Here is a 17647-nt window from a genome sequence, read left to right as displayed (position 1 = left end):
AGCGCCTGTATCCTAATGAAGACAAGCGGACGAGAAAACCAAAAGATGGATACATTAAAATGCCACCGGCATTAAAGCTACATGCATCATAGTGTTTCAATTTAGTACATCTGCACCTTTCTTTTGTTAAACTGAAAATTTCAGCCAGTGGATTGGCTCTCCAATAACTAATAAATTAGTATTGGAGAAATGGGAGGTACTAAAAGTCATAACAAATGTGATGTCATAACCCTCCTTAAATGGGTGTTAATGGGTTACAAGATTTTCCATTCTTTGTTGAGAAGACAAATGCAATCTTTGAGACTTGTCTGTGAAGGGCTATATAAATAAACTTGACATAGTATCTGTCAGACATTTGGAGAAGAGCAGAAGTAAGTAGGAGAACACATCCCATGGCGAATGGAGCAATGCAAAGGCAGAAAATGGGGGATAAAAGGGGGGAGAGAGAACACTTCCTCTGGTGCATTGTCCCCCGAGGGCAGAGAGGAGGAGAGGGCCTACTCCCCTGACAGATCTGAAGATGTCCTGTTTTGCTTTTCCCTAGCTCTCCCTCTTCCTGCAGGAAGCAACATCATGCTGGGCACCAAAGCTTTGGCAAGTGCAAGACAGCTCTGGTACTGATGTGTGCTGTCCACAAATGGGATGGGACATTGCAGATGTGCACAAGTCAAATGGAATCAATATGAAATGTTGACAAATCCCTCTAAATTTCTAAGTTGTTTTTATTTGGTAAATGGTAGAATGACATTTTATTAAAAGAGAAGCAATACGCATATGACAATATCAGGTGGATTAAGTCATTTTGATATTATGTGAACTGGATGGAAGAGAGAATAAAACAGTCACTTATTCTACTACTGTGCCACACTCCTCAACTTGTGAGTGACTGTGAAAACGATCTTAGCTATCCGTAACACTGTAATAAAGCGATCATAAAAAAAAAATCAAACAGCCCGACTTCTTATTATCAAACGCCTTTAAATTGGTCACATAAATTCATCGAATCACTAGCGCTAAGGTTTACGCACTAGTTATATAGATTCGTACCGTCCTTATATTATCCATTTACAATAGTAATTGAAAATTTATTTATAACAAAAAAAAAATTGGTGTCCATGACCAAACCGCGTTAGAAAGTCGCGTAGGATCGAAGCGAGTAAAATTGAGATTTAGGTGTATTATGTGAAGAAAAAGGAAATGAGTAGCAAATAGTTCAGGATAGGACAGAATAAAACAGGACAGGACAGGACTGGGGTAATAACCCAGGCAGTGCTATAAATGCTGTAAAGAATTTGAATACGAACGAGAGGACACTCCAGGAACTTGACATAATCATAAGACTTGATCTCACCCACATCATCAATAAATCTAATCAGTGCATAAACTCAAATGGTAAATGAAATACAATTTCCGTTTTTTGGGCCCCACTCAAATCAACTCATTACTGTCTTCTTTCTATTTCCACACATGAGCCACATTGTGCTGCCAATCCTGTCCATTCAGCCACACTGGCTGCCTCCGTGTGCATTTTCCTCTCATTCTTGGTGTGAGACCTTATCTCTGGATCAGATAAGGCTTCAGTACTGGTTTTAAAACTTCAGCGCAGATCTGTCCAAACACATGAGCTCATGCCAAAGCACCGCTGCTGCCTGTTAACTCCATGATCTAATATGTAGTCCATGTGTTGGTTGCTCATGCTGCTCGAAGGTGTGGCGGATTCTTTCTACATCTCTCACTTCAATTTTCTCCTCCAGTTTCCCTACTCAGCGTCCCTCTTTTACGAAATGTGTTTCTTATCTGTCACTCTTTTGTTTTTCTAATGTCTGTGCTACATGGATCCAAAGTGATCATGCTACTGCTATCAGACGTGGGGATCTCAAACACACCGAGTTGTCAGGACAACAAAGCTGGACGCCACACAGTTAGCTCGAGTCTGACCTGCATGATAGTTTCCTTGGTGATCAGCGTCACTTCCTGTAGGTGAGCAAAACGATGCGTCTCAGACAAAAAGTAATTGATGGGCAAAAGGTTTTTACGCCTGCATGTCTATTTCATCACCCTGTGTGGCTGCTCTTGTGGACGTATGCATTATATCTCCGCGGGAGGGGGTTCAGGGTACTAAGGTTACCCCCTGATCGAGGCAGTGCAGGGTCATCTCGTTGCGGGACATCTCTCTGGGGTGACCTCGCCGCCCCTCGTGGCCCCATGAACAGACGAGACTTCTGAGGAGAGAGGAGGAATGGAGAGACCCCCAGAGAACAGGACCCCTGGATTGCCCCAGACCCTAGACCCCAGCTCTAACAGGGTCCGACCCAGGCCCAATGTGTTCCCAATCAGGAGAAACACAAACAATTCTTTTATTAAAGAGATTGGCAGTCAGCCGCACACACACACAAAATCACACACAGTACGCAACGCAACCTGTGATGCATTAACACTGAAATGAGAACAAAACATTTGAGGTATTTATCAAGAGAAATAAAACAAGCGTAAAACAATGCTGGCAAACTGCTGTCAAACCACCAATAATGCTGACTACCCCCAAAATTGTGTCTTCCCTTTCCTCTTCTGCCCATTTTCTTTTCAGTTCATCTTGGTCTCTATCTGGAAAAACAAACTGAGGGATTAGGGATTTGAGGTGGAGTAATGAGTGCCAGGTGGAGAAGTATGACTGTGGGGGTCCTCTGCCAGATTAGGGGAGATGGTGGGGTTGCGGGCGTTGGGGATGACCCCCCCCCCCCCCCCCCCCCAATCCCTCACACTCCTTCCTAAAGGCGGCTAATGTTTCTTTTGAAGAAATAATCCTGTTTGGCCATCTAATAGCACTCGGCAATTATGAGCCTTTGCAGGGCATGTATGGTATTACCAGAGGTGGCTACCAGGATGTGCATGGAGGTGGAGTGAACTAGATCAAAAGTCCTGAAAGGGTAAGAGATGTTTTCAAACATGTAACTAAATAGAGCTATATGTTAATTAAATAAAATTACTCACTTTTAAAATCCCTCTTTCGGTGATAAGGAAAATGCTTACATTGCAAAAGGGTGGAAATAGTTGGAATCTTTTTGTTTCATTGGTTTTTGAAACAATACTGTATGTGAAAAAGTGTAATTCATATCATCAAACTTGAAGAGAACAATTAATCTTCTGCCCTTTAAATGTAATCAGTTAATGTATTGTTGGTGTACTCAATATTAAAATTAATATTTTTGCAATACCATATATTGAAAATTAAATCAACTGTTGAATCAATAACCATCGCAGAAACTTTAAACTATCTCAACAGTAACATGTTGAATCAATAACCATTGCAGAAACTTCAAACTTCAAACTGTCATGTGCTGACTGTTTCTAGATTGTGCCAGTGCAATATTTATTTCAATCGTTAGTAAATCATCCCCAGAATACAAAAAATCCATTAATTAAACGGTTCAATTTATTTTCATTCAAAATTCAACTATCTCTATCTCTGTATAGTGTTGTCCACTCATAATAATTTCCTTATATTGTCCACCAAAAATTCATAGGCTTTTGTAATTGATTTTATTTCATTTTTAATTTCCAACGTACAGTATTTGTTGTTTCTTACATAACTTAGTAGGTCACAATAATTGTATGCGACAGGTTGGGGTTCAAATGTTGCCCCCTTGTGGATCACTTTAAAGCATAAAATGTGTTATTTACCAACTGTGACTGTCCTTCACTGTTCCATTTGATCACATAATACAGTACAGTACAATAATATCTGTGACGATGAGCAGTTGTTAATGCTAAAAGCTATGATTAATTGTTCTTACTCAGAAGAAATAATGTGTTCATGTGAGAAAGACTTAAAAAAATAAAACCTCTTCCTCTTTAATTTCAAGTGAGCTTTATGGAGAGGAAGAATAGGCCTCTATGCAGAACGGGAGGTGAATAAGAAGTCAGACTTTTCACACCCACACTGATCATGTACGCACACACACGCACACACAAAACGCACGCATTCTCTATGCCAGCCCAAGCGTGACATCCACCAGACGATGGAGAGGTGCATGTATGTGTGTGTCTTTGGGCGTGAGACTCATGTAACACAGCCTTATCTTCCTCTGTCTATTCTACGTCTAAAACATCAACAGCTGCTGGACGGCATAACTATGAACTTAAGCCAAAGTCGGTTGAACTAAACTAAGAATGGCACTCATTTACTTTTCCGTGTTTCAAAATTAAAATGTCTTCTGTGTTTTCTTTAATGCTGACTGAAAGTGAGGTATGATTCACTTTCCAATTTGACCGGATTTACAGGTAGTGAGTGGCCGAAATTCACTAAGACTATACCTAACCAAAATAGCACGAAAACATCTGAGTAGTCTCTTTGAATTCAAATGTGACATCTAACACATTGCACTTTGGATACTGTAAACAAAATCTCTACAGGAGTGGTTTGTAAAACGTTTTAAATCAAGCACTACATAAAAAATAATTAGCCCACCGAGTATCACCATCATGACCAACATTAAAACACAGGACTGAAGTAGGCCCATGTTCCATCAAAAACGCAACATATAAAAATTATATTGAATATTGTTATTATTATTGCTGTTAGTCTGCATTTTTTTATTAAAATTTACATTGTTATAAAACAGATTCTTTTTTTTACAAATAAACATAACTTATCACTGCTGAGTAACATAATTTTACAGCATGAGTGAATAACATCAATTATTTTATAAGAATTATTTAAAGTGATTGAAGGTGACTACCAAAGTTTCAATTAAGAGCAAGACTAAATATTAAAGTAATATTGTGCAATTGAAACTGAGAAGGAAACGTTCCTACTTCTGCCAAAGGCCAAGATTCTTTGTTGAGGGAAGCTTGGGACAAATATTGGTGTGTTATACATCAAAGTCCAACACACGCAAGCGTAGTAACGCCCTAAACGAAAACCATGTAAAAAATAAACATCACCCTTTGTTCTGACAGCTGAGGCCTGTCTCATCCATGATTAGAGAAAGAGCAGGAGAAGAAGAGGATACGGGTGTGCAGGCGACATAATGATTGGCCATATTAGCAGCGTCTAATTCAGTATGGTGAAAAGACCGGAAGTTGTCAGTCAGCAGTGACCCTGTCGCCAGGAAATGTTACTGTGGTGGGGCTATAATGGTGGCACGCCACTGCTAATCACAAATTGCTGATTAGCTCTTCCGTGTATGATAGCCGCTGACGATGGAGTGTAGTTGCCGAGACATTTCTGAAAAAAATAAATAAATACTGTACATGGATGGATGTGTAAAATGAATGTTGCTTCTTGTTCATGAAGTTGTTTTGAAGTTATTTCCTTAGTGCGTATGTCCAAATTTCCGCTCATGCTTGCTAAGCCAATTCCTCATTTTAGGCAGGTATGATAAATTGAACAGGAAAAACAGTAAACCCCCTGAACGTTCATCTTCCCCCCCCCCCCCCCCCTCAATAAATTGTAGTTTTTCATGCAATGCTTTAACATGCTTTTATGGGGGAATATGCAAGTCCAAATTATTATTATTATTTTCTTAGTCCACACAATCTTTATGCAAGTACTAAAGTCAAATAACACTAAATATTTGGTATTAAGGAAAAAAAATCTTATCTGAACATTGTTAAGAGCTTTAAGTATTTAATTCAGGGAGAAAATCAAAACAAAATGAAACAACACTATAACACTGTGGCCAGGGATATTACATCTGACCGCTGTAAATCAAACACAGGTGGATGAACTCCCTTCTTCCTTTGCCTGACTTCCAGTGTGACCCTTCCTTTCTTCTCCTCTGTCAATCTTTATTCTTCCAGTCACTCTACACAGACACACACGTCACTGAAGAGTATCCTAGAGAAAGAAAACAAAGAAAGACATTATTGGAGAATGAAAACATCCACGTAATCACACATTTTAGATGTTAATGGAAAACATGAAGAGTTAGAACATGGTGCATGTGTTTACCGCATCAGCTTTGGCTTTCTTTTTCCTCAAAGGCAATTTGATCAGAACCTAAACATGCAGATAAAATGTATGTGGAACTTATTCATTAAAAAGAAAACCAAAGCACAGGCATGCAGAATATTTACAACTTACTGAGGGCCTGGTGATGAGTGTGACTCTCCTCACCCCTGACCCCATAACTGTGTTGCGGGCAAAGAGATTGATTTAAAAAAAAAAATAGATTATAATAATAATGACGATATGGTATTCAGTGAATCGATTCTACAGTGATTCAGAGGATTTGACGCATGATGTTATTATATTTATGAATGAAATACAATTGGAATATGTATGCCCGCAATTCCATCAAATTCTCTGAAATCATGTTACACAATCCGTGTTACAACTTAGACCATGGTCTAAAGTTTTGTCTACTTCCAGCTAACAATTTGTCAGGTATGCTCGGGACATGTAATGGAAAAATCAAGATGTGCCGGTTTTTACGCCCAAGTGTGTGTGTTTTTTTTTAAATTTCTAATACAGTAGTTGCCTGTTTAAAATACTTTTAGGCTGATTAAATTATGTATATATACCACATTCATTCAATCGAGAGCTTGGGTCCTCTATGTACAGTGTGCCCACATTTGTTTATAGAGAGTTGAAAATAACTAAAAATCTGTCTAGAATCTCACTAATTTACATACACACAGACAAGGCTGTAATTATTTATACCCTTGTCAATCTACTGTATACTCAGCAAAATTAATAAATGCTCAATGCTCATGCACAGCTCAGATTCTTTGGTGACACAAATGTTTGTTCCTCATCACCATAAAGACCTTTCTTCCATTTATGTTATGTAGGCTACAGATGAACAATTTTTTTAAAAGCACAAATATTTTTCAAGCTGTTGTTGCTTCTGAGTTGAGGCTAAACATTCCACGCCGAAGGCCATCAGCTCAGACAGTGCCATGTCATGAGTGGTGTACCAATGGGGAGAAGAGATTGTCGCAGACATCAGATATTGAACCAAATGTTCTCCAAGGCTGAAACCTTGATGATATGTCCCACAGTCTGGGGTTTTAGGTCAATTTTTTTCAGACATGACACATTTTTATAGGGCATGGCTTGACAGGCGTTCTCATTCATTAGCATGGAAAGTGTGTGAAAACGTTTTGACCATTAATTTATTTATATAACTTAAACTGTGGGCAGTATGGTGGAGTAGTACCTCACACTTGAGCAGCCACAGGTTTGAACCTGGATTCAGGCCCTTCTATGAGCATGCGTGGGTTTTTTGTGGTACACCAGGTTCCTTACAAATTCCAAAAACATGTCTGTAGGTCAACCGAATACTTTACATTGGCGGACATGTTTATTTATATCGGTTTGTGCTGTGCAATTGGTCCAGTCCAGCGTGTACCACGTCTCTCTTGCCCCAAGTCAGCTGGACTCAGCTCTAGCTCATCTGCAAATCAAATGAGGATTATCCATCCATCCATCCATCCATCCATCCATCCATCCATCCATCCATCCATCCATCCATCCATCCATCCATCCATCCATCCATCCATCCATCCATCCATCCATCCATCCATCCATCCATCCATCCATCCATCCATCCATCCATCCATCCATCCATCCATCCATCCATCCATCCATCCATCTTCTGCTGGAGCACACAGGGAGGGCCGGGGCAGAATTGAACCCGCACCCTCCTAAGCGTAAGACGATCGTGCTAACCAGTGCTCCACTGTGCCGCTATCTAATGAGGATTAGTGGTGTAAAAAATGGATAGCAATATTTTATGTGTTCATTACAAGCCAATGCTAAGTTTGTGACCTTTGAAAAAAAACTTGCAATGGGAGTTGAACAATTAGTGCATGTGATTAAATCACCACTCCTACATTTTAACTCAGGCTTGTCACAAGTGTTATGCTGTAGTATTTCTTTTTTTTTTTTGTATAACCGTTCTAAAGAATAATTTCCTGTGTAATCTTGCCTTTGTATTATGACAGATCCAACACCAATATTTTGACACCCTGGAGTGTTACAAGTTTTTCATTGGTAATGAGGGGGTTGGGCTGGGATCAAGCCAGAAAGTCAATACAAAGATTTGCCAGCTCTATTTGTATGAAATAATAATAATGATAATAATAATAATAAAAATAATAATAGTAATAATAATAATAATAATAATGATAATAATAATAATAATAATAATAAAGGAAAGACTTGCTACATAATCTATGTAAATGCAGCCGGCTATGACAGAAGCCTGGCAAGCACATCCCTTATGACACACTCCTGAGCGGCTGCTACACAGAGTGTTATGAAAACATTTCGACTATTTGATGGATTGAGAGGAGTTTGCTTAAACAAACGCACACTGTCAGTAGTCCTTCAGTTCAGCCGTCGGGTCATTTAAGAGCACATTTCTATGTACAAGGACAGAGGGAGTGGGTTTGCCTCTTAAACGGGAGTGGGAGTCAAGAATTTAGACGGAAGAAAAAAGCATTAATTGTCGAAGGACAAAAATACTGTAGATAGTAATACAGAATAGCAATGCCTAGCAATTTATGGAAATATTTATGCAAAAATATGCTTAATTGGGGACAGATTGTGATGGAAATTGACTGAGATCTTACATTAAACTCATCCAGTTAAATTTATTCTCTTCATTTTAGTTTAATTTATTCTTTTCATGTTACAGTTGTTACAGTTAAAATAAAACACTAAAAATATAAAATGTCTATTGTATTTTGAAACAAATTTCATATCAATTTTATTTTAGCTTTAAAGATATTCATACAACAAACATAATTTTGTTGTTGTGCCACAGCAGAAGATTTTAAAATGCAAAATTAAATAATAATAGCTATCACTCATCTGTTACATCCTGACCTAATTTTATCTGTCACACTGGAGCTGTTGACACTCACAATGTTCCTGATAATTGGTACAACCATTTCTACAATGCCCCCGAGAGTCCTCCTCACGTCTTCGTTGTCGTTGCCGAGGCCATGGGCCTCATGGGAACAGCCTATCTCTACCCAGTGCCCTATCAGATTGTTGACACAAACAGATATTCTGGCAATGAAAATATTTTGCTTCCCCTAATGCTGACATTGGTCTGCATGCTCCTGCATCTTTCCCTCTGTTGGGATAAACAGCTCCCGTGTGGTGTGTATGTGTGTGGGAGGATGTAAATTCTTGTGGGGGTCTGGATTTGCTGACAGGTGCATTAAATACACAGCTCAGCATACTTGATATCACTGAAAGTGAAGAGTTTATAAGTGTGTGTGTGTGTGTGAGTGTGTGTGTGTGTGTGCTCATACAGTAACTTGCTTAAAGACCTAAATTTAAGTGCAAATCTAATGATAAAGGACACATACTATGCATATTATTCAAGTTCCCACATGTGTTAAAGTAATCGGACATGCTTTGGTCGAAATATTCGATGCAGACAATACAGAAATGTGTGTGCATCTGTGTATCAAACGACGCTGCTGGTTTTAGAAAACTAAGAAACGTAACTATTTGTATACAAGCAACTAAAAACTCATTTTTGCACAATAATATGCTGCTGCGTATCTCTCTCTTTCTCTACCCCTGCATGATATTATGATGCAAGAACAACTAAAGTAGGAGCATTGGGCGATTGCCATTGTATATTGCCGTACAAATAAATAAATAAATAAATAAATAAATAAATAAATAAATAAATAAATTAATAAATATTTTCTTTTTTGCATAACTTTCAGTTTGACATGATAGTAGAACATGAGTGAAAGAATCTTTGGAAAAAGAAATTAGTCGACGCTCAGAAATGTATCTGTTGTCATTAGAGTCACACATTAGTTACAATTACATCACATTCACTGGGTGCAGGTGGATACTCGAAGAATGATAGATGTTGAAAGCTGCATTGTAGTCAGCCCTTAAATGGAATTCATTGCAGGCCTAAACGTCCAATAACACCATTAGCTTGGTGGAAATTGCTTGGTAATGCTGGCATACTGGTTTTTCTTATCACCTGTGACACATCAACGACCTTCTTCACCATCAGCGCCTTTATGCATGCGTTTCCTTCTGACACTTTCTCTTATTCAACCGATAAGCACAATGTTGGTTGCTAACTCTTCCTCACTATCGCTGACATCTGACTTCATTTAACTTGGCACAAAAGAATTGTAGTTTTGAATATGTAATTAAACATGGTTAGAGTCACAGAAGGCCTGATTCTTGTTTATCTATGAAAGGTTAACCAGACTGACAAATCCTCTGATATGGGTGTGTTAAGAGTGACAATTATTCCCCCATCTACTTAAGATTGTGATGGTTGTGACTGACAATCATAAATAATGAAGTTTTTTTCACAAATCCCTTCGTGTACTCAACACTGAGTTTGACTGAATCACCGTCTGTGATTAGGACGTGAAATAGAACGACAGCCAATAAAGAAAGGACTTGAAGCTTATGTTGGCAGAGGAACTTGTGAGTGTTGAATGTGTTGTATAATCTGACAAAATAACCGTTTTCTTAGGTGCTTGTAATTCTTCATTCCACTCTTTCTTCTTTTTATTATTAGTCAGGCTCCATGCCCTGTGGCATCATGCCAGGTCAGTCTTATCACACAGCATAAGAGCAGTAGTTCTTCCTTGACAAGTGTAAGGAACTCATATTTTCAAAATCAGTTCTGATGGTAAAAATAGGTATGCGTGTTGGTCGCTTGAGTAGGAATTGGTGGGCATTCCCCAGTACAACCCACAAACCAGAAGTTGCTTCAACTTTGTCTTATACAGTCGATCCAACACTTCCCCTTGGAGAGTCAGCAATAAAAACAAATCTGGACCCAATCGGTCAAATGCATCACTGGGACAACATGATTATTTTTGCCTAACACAGGAAAGAGTCCTCTCATAATAAACGCAGGGCGAGGTGCTGACAGATTGAGTTAACCCCAATCTGAATGAAAGAGGAGGAACCTTAACCATCTCCTCAAAGTTCTTTTTTGATGTTCAGCAGACTGATGAACGCTCATGTTTTTTTTTCTTGCAGTATGAATATCTCATGTGCTATATCACTTGATAAATACATATTTCTCTGTAATGATTGGTTTACCACACTCTGTAACAACGGGCAGGTTGGCATCTTGCATCAGCATGCAGTTGTGAATATTTTTAAATGTCTTCAACGTTGTACATGTTGAAGGCCCCTGGGTTTTGTGTATGTTTGCTCAGTCTAATGCTTTACCAGCTACATCAACAGTAATTTTAGTGCAGCAAGTCACTGACAGATGTTACATGTGCAATGGTGGGTCAATCATACCTGATTCCAATAAATAAACAGTGAGCATATGGCCACAGTATGTGTTGATAGAGAATCTGGTGTGATAACCTTACAAGGCAGGTTATGGCTTTTCTCACTCTTACTCACTCGTGGATCAATCAACACCTCACGTTATAGCAAATTTTGAGACCCAAAGATTTAATGATTGAAACATGAAAATGAATAGACAATTTTCCAGTTCATTGATTGTGATTATCTATCTCTAGTCCCACATTGAGCATACCCACATATAAGATATTTGGTCAAATTAGACAGTTCCAGTTTGGCTCTTTAAAAAAAGTGAATAATGAGCAATCAACGAAAAATCAAATACAACCCAAAAAAAAAGAGGAAACGTCACACTGACGACATTGTGGACTTGGCAGCTGGCCATTGTTCTGATGAGTACCCGTTAGGAAATGGACTGATTCCCTCTCTGAGAGCTTAAACCAATTTCCTGAGGCTTGTCAACTTCTTTGATGAAGGCTGGTACTAAGAGGTTGCGTGTGCCACTGGGTTGCCAAGGTGATGGGACATCCTGGCAGGATAAACAGGACATGAGGCTGATCAAAGACTGATTAAAAGCCGCTTTGCCCAAGAAGAATGGGTCTGAGTGGCGAGTGGTAGCATTACCTTCTCAACTTGGATATGCAGTTGTAATGTTAGACTTTGGCCTTGTCAAAATTGACACGAATACACTGCCTCAATGCACACAATGCATAATTTAGAGATAGAAAATAATGTGAAAACCCTGCAGAAGTCGTGCATGCAAGTATTCTATAATTTTACATGTTTTTAAAAATCCAAATACTGCTAATATTCGGGTTTTCAAAGTGTTATTTACATGTAAACAGTCATTATTTACATTCCCTACGCTAGTCATCAGTGTCTTCTATTTTTCCTCCCACCCACTCTAGGTCTTTGAAATAGCAGTCAGTGATATGGTAAAATGCTGAAGAAGGTCAATGCAAATTCTACTATCTCTAGCCTCTTTATCATCACTCTTGAGCTCTCTACTGAGACCTTGGGCTCATTATCAGACACAACACCTGGCTACATACAAAAAGGACAAGTACTCAGCAAAATGGAGCTTCCAGAATGAAAACAATTATTTCAGTGTAACATCTACTCAGAGTAGGAATCAAATGAGATTAAGTCACTCTCAGGTCACTGTCACGCATCGTAACCCTGTGAGTCGCAATTCATTAATTTGGCTCTCCTCTAAGGACCTTTATGAATCTATGTAGAAAGAATATTGTGTTTGGATACTTAGTAAATCTTATACATGGTCTTTATGTACTGTACAACGATATTAAGGTGTGTTACAAGCAGTTCTTGTCACGTTACCCAATAATTTATACAGTCAGAATAAGGGTGGGGCCTTGCTGTATTTGACTGATTTTCTGCAAATTTGTAGGAGGACTTTTTATCATTTTTTATCGAGATATTGACAATGGTACCTGTACGTTCACTGGACTATCCTGATGATATTCTGAAGTTTTTTTTTTCCCACCTAACTTTACTTTTGCCACACTCAGCCCTCTCTACCAAAGGTCCCTCAAGATCCGACGACACCTGTAAGAGGAGACAGTGAGGTGGTTGAGTGCTCATCACAACATTGAGCTGCTCATACATGTCCAAGGACAAAGACCCCAACACCTGTGGGTGCAGAGGTCAGAGACTGGGTGGGTTCTATTTCTATGGGTACATTTCAAGACATCTGAAAGTTAGCAACTGTGTCAATTTTATGTAGCCAAGCATGGTGTTTGTAGGTGGTTGATAGGAATTGTGTGTTTGAATCTTAACTAGATGAAGTAGATGAATGAGAAAGTTTTGAACACCTCTGGATGTGTGTGTGTGTGTGTTGGGGGGGAGGGGCAGAGGGGATATAACAGCTCTCTGCACATCACTGCCTTTCCATACAGTCCAGGTGTGCATTGTGAGTCTATTGTCACCCAACTGGACTTATCAGCCCCTCTTCTTCTTGACAGCTACCTGGTCTTTGATGCCTGGGAAGTCTTTCACCCTTTTTCGGTGAGGGTCATAGAAATCTCACACAGACACATGCACACACACACTAACACACACCCACCTGCACGTGCACACACAGACATGAAGAAGCATGTGCAGAAATTCACACGCACATGCAAACGCTTAGAGGGGAGGGAAGGCAGGAATAACAAGAGAGCAGGAGGGAAGGGAAGTACAAGTAAACACTTGCTCTATCAAAAGCACACGCTTTGAGTCAGCTCGTAGGATGAAGCCTTGTTGGGTGTTCTAGTGGACTGAGGGCGTTTCTTTTTACAAGCCGCACTGCAATAAATCCTGAGAATCCTTGTTGGAATCAATTCATTGAACGCATTATTATTAGTAGTATTATCTTTAATATTATTTTGAAAAAAAAAAAAAAAACCTGGCCGTCACATGACTAAGGGTAGAATACAGCCGTGGGGTGGTGGTTATCATATACGTACAAGAACCATTGAGTTGAAGGCGAGCTCCAAGTGGCCACTTCACAGCTGTGGTTTGTGATCTGCAAGTGGAGATCTTCTTGCAGTTTCTTATCCACCTATGTACACAGCTAGACTGTGCTTTAGGCTAGACTTGTGCTGGGCACAAAAACAGAGCTCAAAGAGTTAGTCATAGCCTCAGAATTAGGAACACACCTCTCAAGTCAAATAAGTATGATTTGGGTTTTATTTGAGGCTCAATTCAATTTGAATAAATATTTTCAGATTCAACAATGAATATATAAAAACCATCTCGAAAGTCAAACTTTGAACTGCCATCATCATTCAAGATCTAAGCATGTCTCACACTTAGTTCAGTTATCGTCATAGGATGTGTGTTTTTGCGTTTACTTTGCTTTTTAACTTTCCCCATTAATATGAAAATTGCTGAAATATACTGTGGGAAATAATAATATAATTTGATACTTAAGAATTAAACAGCTGCAACTTACAGTGGAGCACATTGATAAAATAAAACAGCTGTTGGTCTCATAGCAAATAAGAATCCCCAAAAAATTAAATAGAAACTATAATTCACGCGCTTTTAATTGCAGGCTCGAAATTACTAATATACTGTATAGATCTGTTATGATCTGCCTGTAAACACCATGCTGTTTTGTCTACTTGCCACTCCCCACTCCTCACACTAAGCCAAAGTCTGTGATTATTTTCTTAGTGCTCTTGATGGGCCGTGATGACAGATGACAGACTGTCAAGAGGGTCTCTGATTGCACAAACAGCTTCAGCAGTACACTTTCACTCACAGTTAAAATCACTTTTTTATTTACTGCATAACTGTGTCACCTTATAATTTGAAAAGGGCATCATTTCTTTTTTGTTAACAAAATGCATTACTGTTATTGTTTTTAACATGTATTTAGACAGCGAGTCTCCTTCATAGGAAAATGCCAGGATGCAATTGTTGTCATTTTCAAACCCAAAGCTCTTTGTTGGAATACAATATTAAATACATTTACATTACAATAAATATAAATGTGACATGAGTTATCTGACGTTCACTTATTAAAGTGTGAGGGGGGTGGTCCTCTGGTTCAGTTTCACAATTTGACCTTTGAACTTCATGGTGTTGTTTTACACCTCAGGTTAATTGGTGTCCCTGTCAGTGTGTCTGCCGCTATGTACGTGTGTGTGTGTGTGTGTATGTGCCATAATGAGTCTCTCTCTCTCTCTCTCTCTCTCTCTCTCTCTCTCTCTCTCTCTCTCTCTCTCTCTCTCTCTCTCTCTCTCTCTCTCTCTCTCGCTCTCACCAGGTGCATAACAGCAGTAGGGAGCTTTTATCCCAGGCATATCCCTGAGAATTTCGGGAATTTCTCCCAGACCCTCCTGGTCACACTGCCCTGGCAGCTCCTGCTCACTCACTCACTCACGCACACAAATGCAACACTTACACCACCCCTCCTTCACAACACAATTGATAGACACAGCCCAAAGAGCAGACACCTGGCTGTACGTGCACATCCACCCACACACACCCTGGGGAACCTCAGGGATCAGCAGAAACACTCTAGAGAAACAGGAGAAGACAGAAGGAACCAGATGCAAGATAGCACTCAACAAAACTGACCGAGAAGGGGGTGAAAGGGGGTGTTCAGTGAGGTGTGGGCAAAATTGTGACAGAAACTGACACATAAAGGCAATAGAAATGTCAGTGTGTCAAAAAGCAAACGACGTGAACAATCATTATGTTTAATTTGAATTATTATTTTTTAAACCAGGATGGCACAAGCACTAAACAAAGTATGCGAAACTAAGTTTAGAAACATCCCACCCTAAGAGTCAAGCCATGAAAGTGTTAACAGTTTATCCATGCTTGTCAGCAAGGGTGCAGCCTACCTGTCATTCCGGAGTTAACACCACCTGAGTGTTCTGTCAGCTTCACTTCCTCTCCTTTCTACTGCTTGCCAATCAAACATCCACCCCACAAAACGCACTTGTGTGCATCCAACTACAGACCATGCTGTGTGTTCCACAACTTTGGATTCTTTGGGAGTGGACGCTAATGTGATGAAAGCCAAGTCGGCATCAACCAGTCACCGATGACATCATTGATTTTTTTTCAGTACAGTACTATAGTAATTAAAAACAAAAAGAAGGAGGGAATCCTTTGCAATAATCAATAGCCACTGAAAACACTACGTTTACGCAAAACATATACATTAGGACAAGTGACTTGGAAACATGTCCACATTCTGGACCCACCACAGCTGTGGCCTCTGAATTGTTGGATATTGCGCTCTTTGTGTGTGGTAGAATAATTCCCCACTCTCCTCTCACTTTGATTGTGTGGGCTGGGAAAAAAAGGGTTGACCTACTGGAGCCTGGCTTTTTCCTTCTTGCTTCACCTTCACTTACCAAAGCTGCACAATCAGGAGTAGATGGCAGTCTAAGTCAATGACGGTGACTCAGGTGTTACTGGCAGGATCTCTGCCATTCCCTGAAGGACGGCAAAAATATGTGAATAAGAAATGGATAGTTGACATCAAGCTCTAAATGTCATTGTGGAGTAATAAGCTTGACTAGTCGATTTGCCTGAATAATGGTGGCCATTCTATTTGGATAGAAACCAAAGTATGCAGTGGATTGAATGCCATCAAGCGCACGCACGCACACACACACACACTCGCACAAAGACATGCACACACTATCCAAACACTGCGGGCATAGTTCCAGTATGTGCTCTTCTTCATTTCTTTCCAACTGTGTCTGCACCTTTGGGGCCAAGGTAAACACGCCAAGCCCTATCTTTGTAAGTTGGTGCCTGTGTGCTCGGCATAAAAACGGGCGCATCTTCATTTTTGTGTTGCAGCAAGTCTAGTATAGCATGTTTGTGACTTTGGCAGACCGTGCTGCGTGTCATGAGGTGTTCTAGGAACTGACGGCTGATGTTTTCTATTACACTACACCTGGTGCATTTGCAAATTTAATGTAAAAGGTAGATTAAGTTAGTAAATTTTAGACTTTGTAAAACCACGTCTAACTTGTGGCGCAAGTGGTGTAACAGTCATGCGTGCAAGGTGGTCTCCAAATGTCCATTTCACATGTATTGCCGACTATAATTTCCTCAAGGGGAGATCTTGTATGAACATACTTTGCACATGCCAATGTCATGCTAATGCACAGACCAGTGATTCTATTTCTGCTTCTGCAACGTCAAACTCAGTTTGCCTCCAACACACCTGATTTTAATGCAAATGAGGGATTTGCCAATTGGGCAACCAATCACAATGTGGAATGATGAAAATTCTTCCTTACTCCCAATTCTATCTAGTCTAGGAAAATACCAAAATAAAATACCTATGCACACACCTAGAGTGTGCTAGACTTAGTAATAGGCCCCTACATGTGTGTAATAGTCGTATGTCAGCATCTAGCTCCCCCACTTCCACTTCTGGTCGTAAACTCAAATTTGAAGGCTTGCGCAGTATGTGTCTTGTTTGTGATGAAGAGCCCATCATACCTTCAAAGAGAAACAAAATTAAATATAAATTAAATTAAGAACTAAAGCTCTAGCTATATGCTATGATTGTGATGGGCTATGCCATGACAAATACTGCTTTTCTAACCTTTGTGCTTCTTTCAGAATAAAAATAAATTAGGTAAATGTCCGAATCCAGTCACATGTTTGCATGTTTACTGACGCTATTATGAATTGCTAAAATGTGATGCTGGATGTAAGATTTCTAAAGAAATAATTAACTAAATCATTGCCTAGTGTGACATCTTAAAATAATAATAATAATAATAATAATAATAATAATAATAATAATAATAATAATAATAGATGAGGAAATACAATGATTGACAAATTAACCTTAAGAGAGTGAGGTTTAAAAAAAAATACAAGGAGGTCTGC

The 17647-nt window shown here is 39.4% G+C and overlaps 1 long non-coding RNA gene across 1 annotated transcript in view; it reads right to left on the bottom strand.

The window, feature by feature from the left end:
• Window positions 1–5534: 5534 nt before the first annotated feature.
• Window positions 5535–17647, bottom strand: part of LOC125972545 (uncharacterized) — a 24954-nt gene continuing 12841 nt past the window's right edge. The window contains exon 4 of the long non-coding RNA XR_007482848.1: window positions 5535–5839. This is a non-coding gene — a long non-coding RNA (uncharacterized lncRNA). The remainder of the gene's footprint in view (window positions 5840–17647) is intronic.

The sequence above is a fragment of the Syngnathus scovelli genome, chromosome 7 (assembly GCF_024217435.2).
Source record: "Syngnathus scovelli strain Florida chromosome 7, RoL_Ssco_1.2, whole genome shotgun sequence".
NCBI classification, from domain to species: domain Eukaryota; kingdom Metazoa; phylum Chordata; class Actinopteri; order Syngnathiformes; family Syngnathidae; genus Syngnathus; species Syngnathus scovelli.
This window is presented reverse-complemented; position numbering and strand designations above follow the sequence as displayed.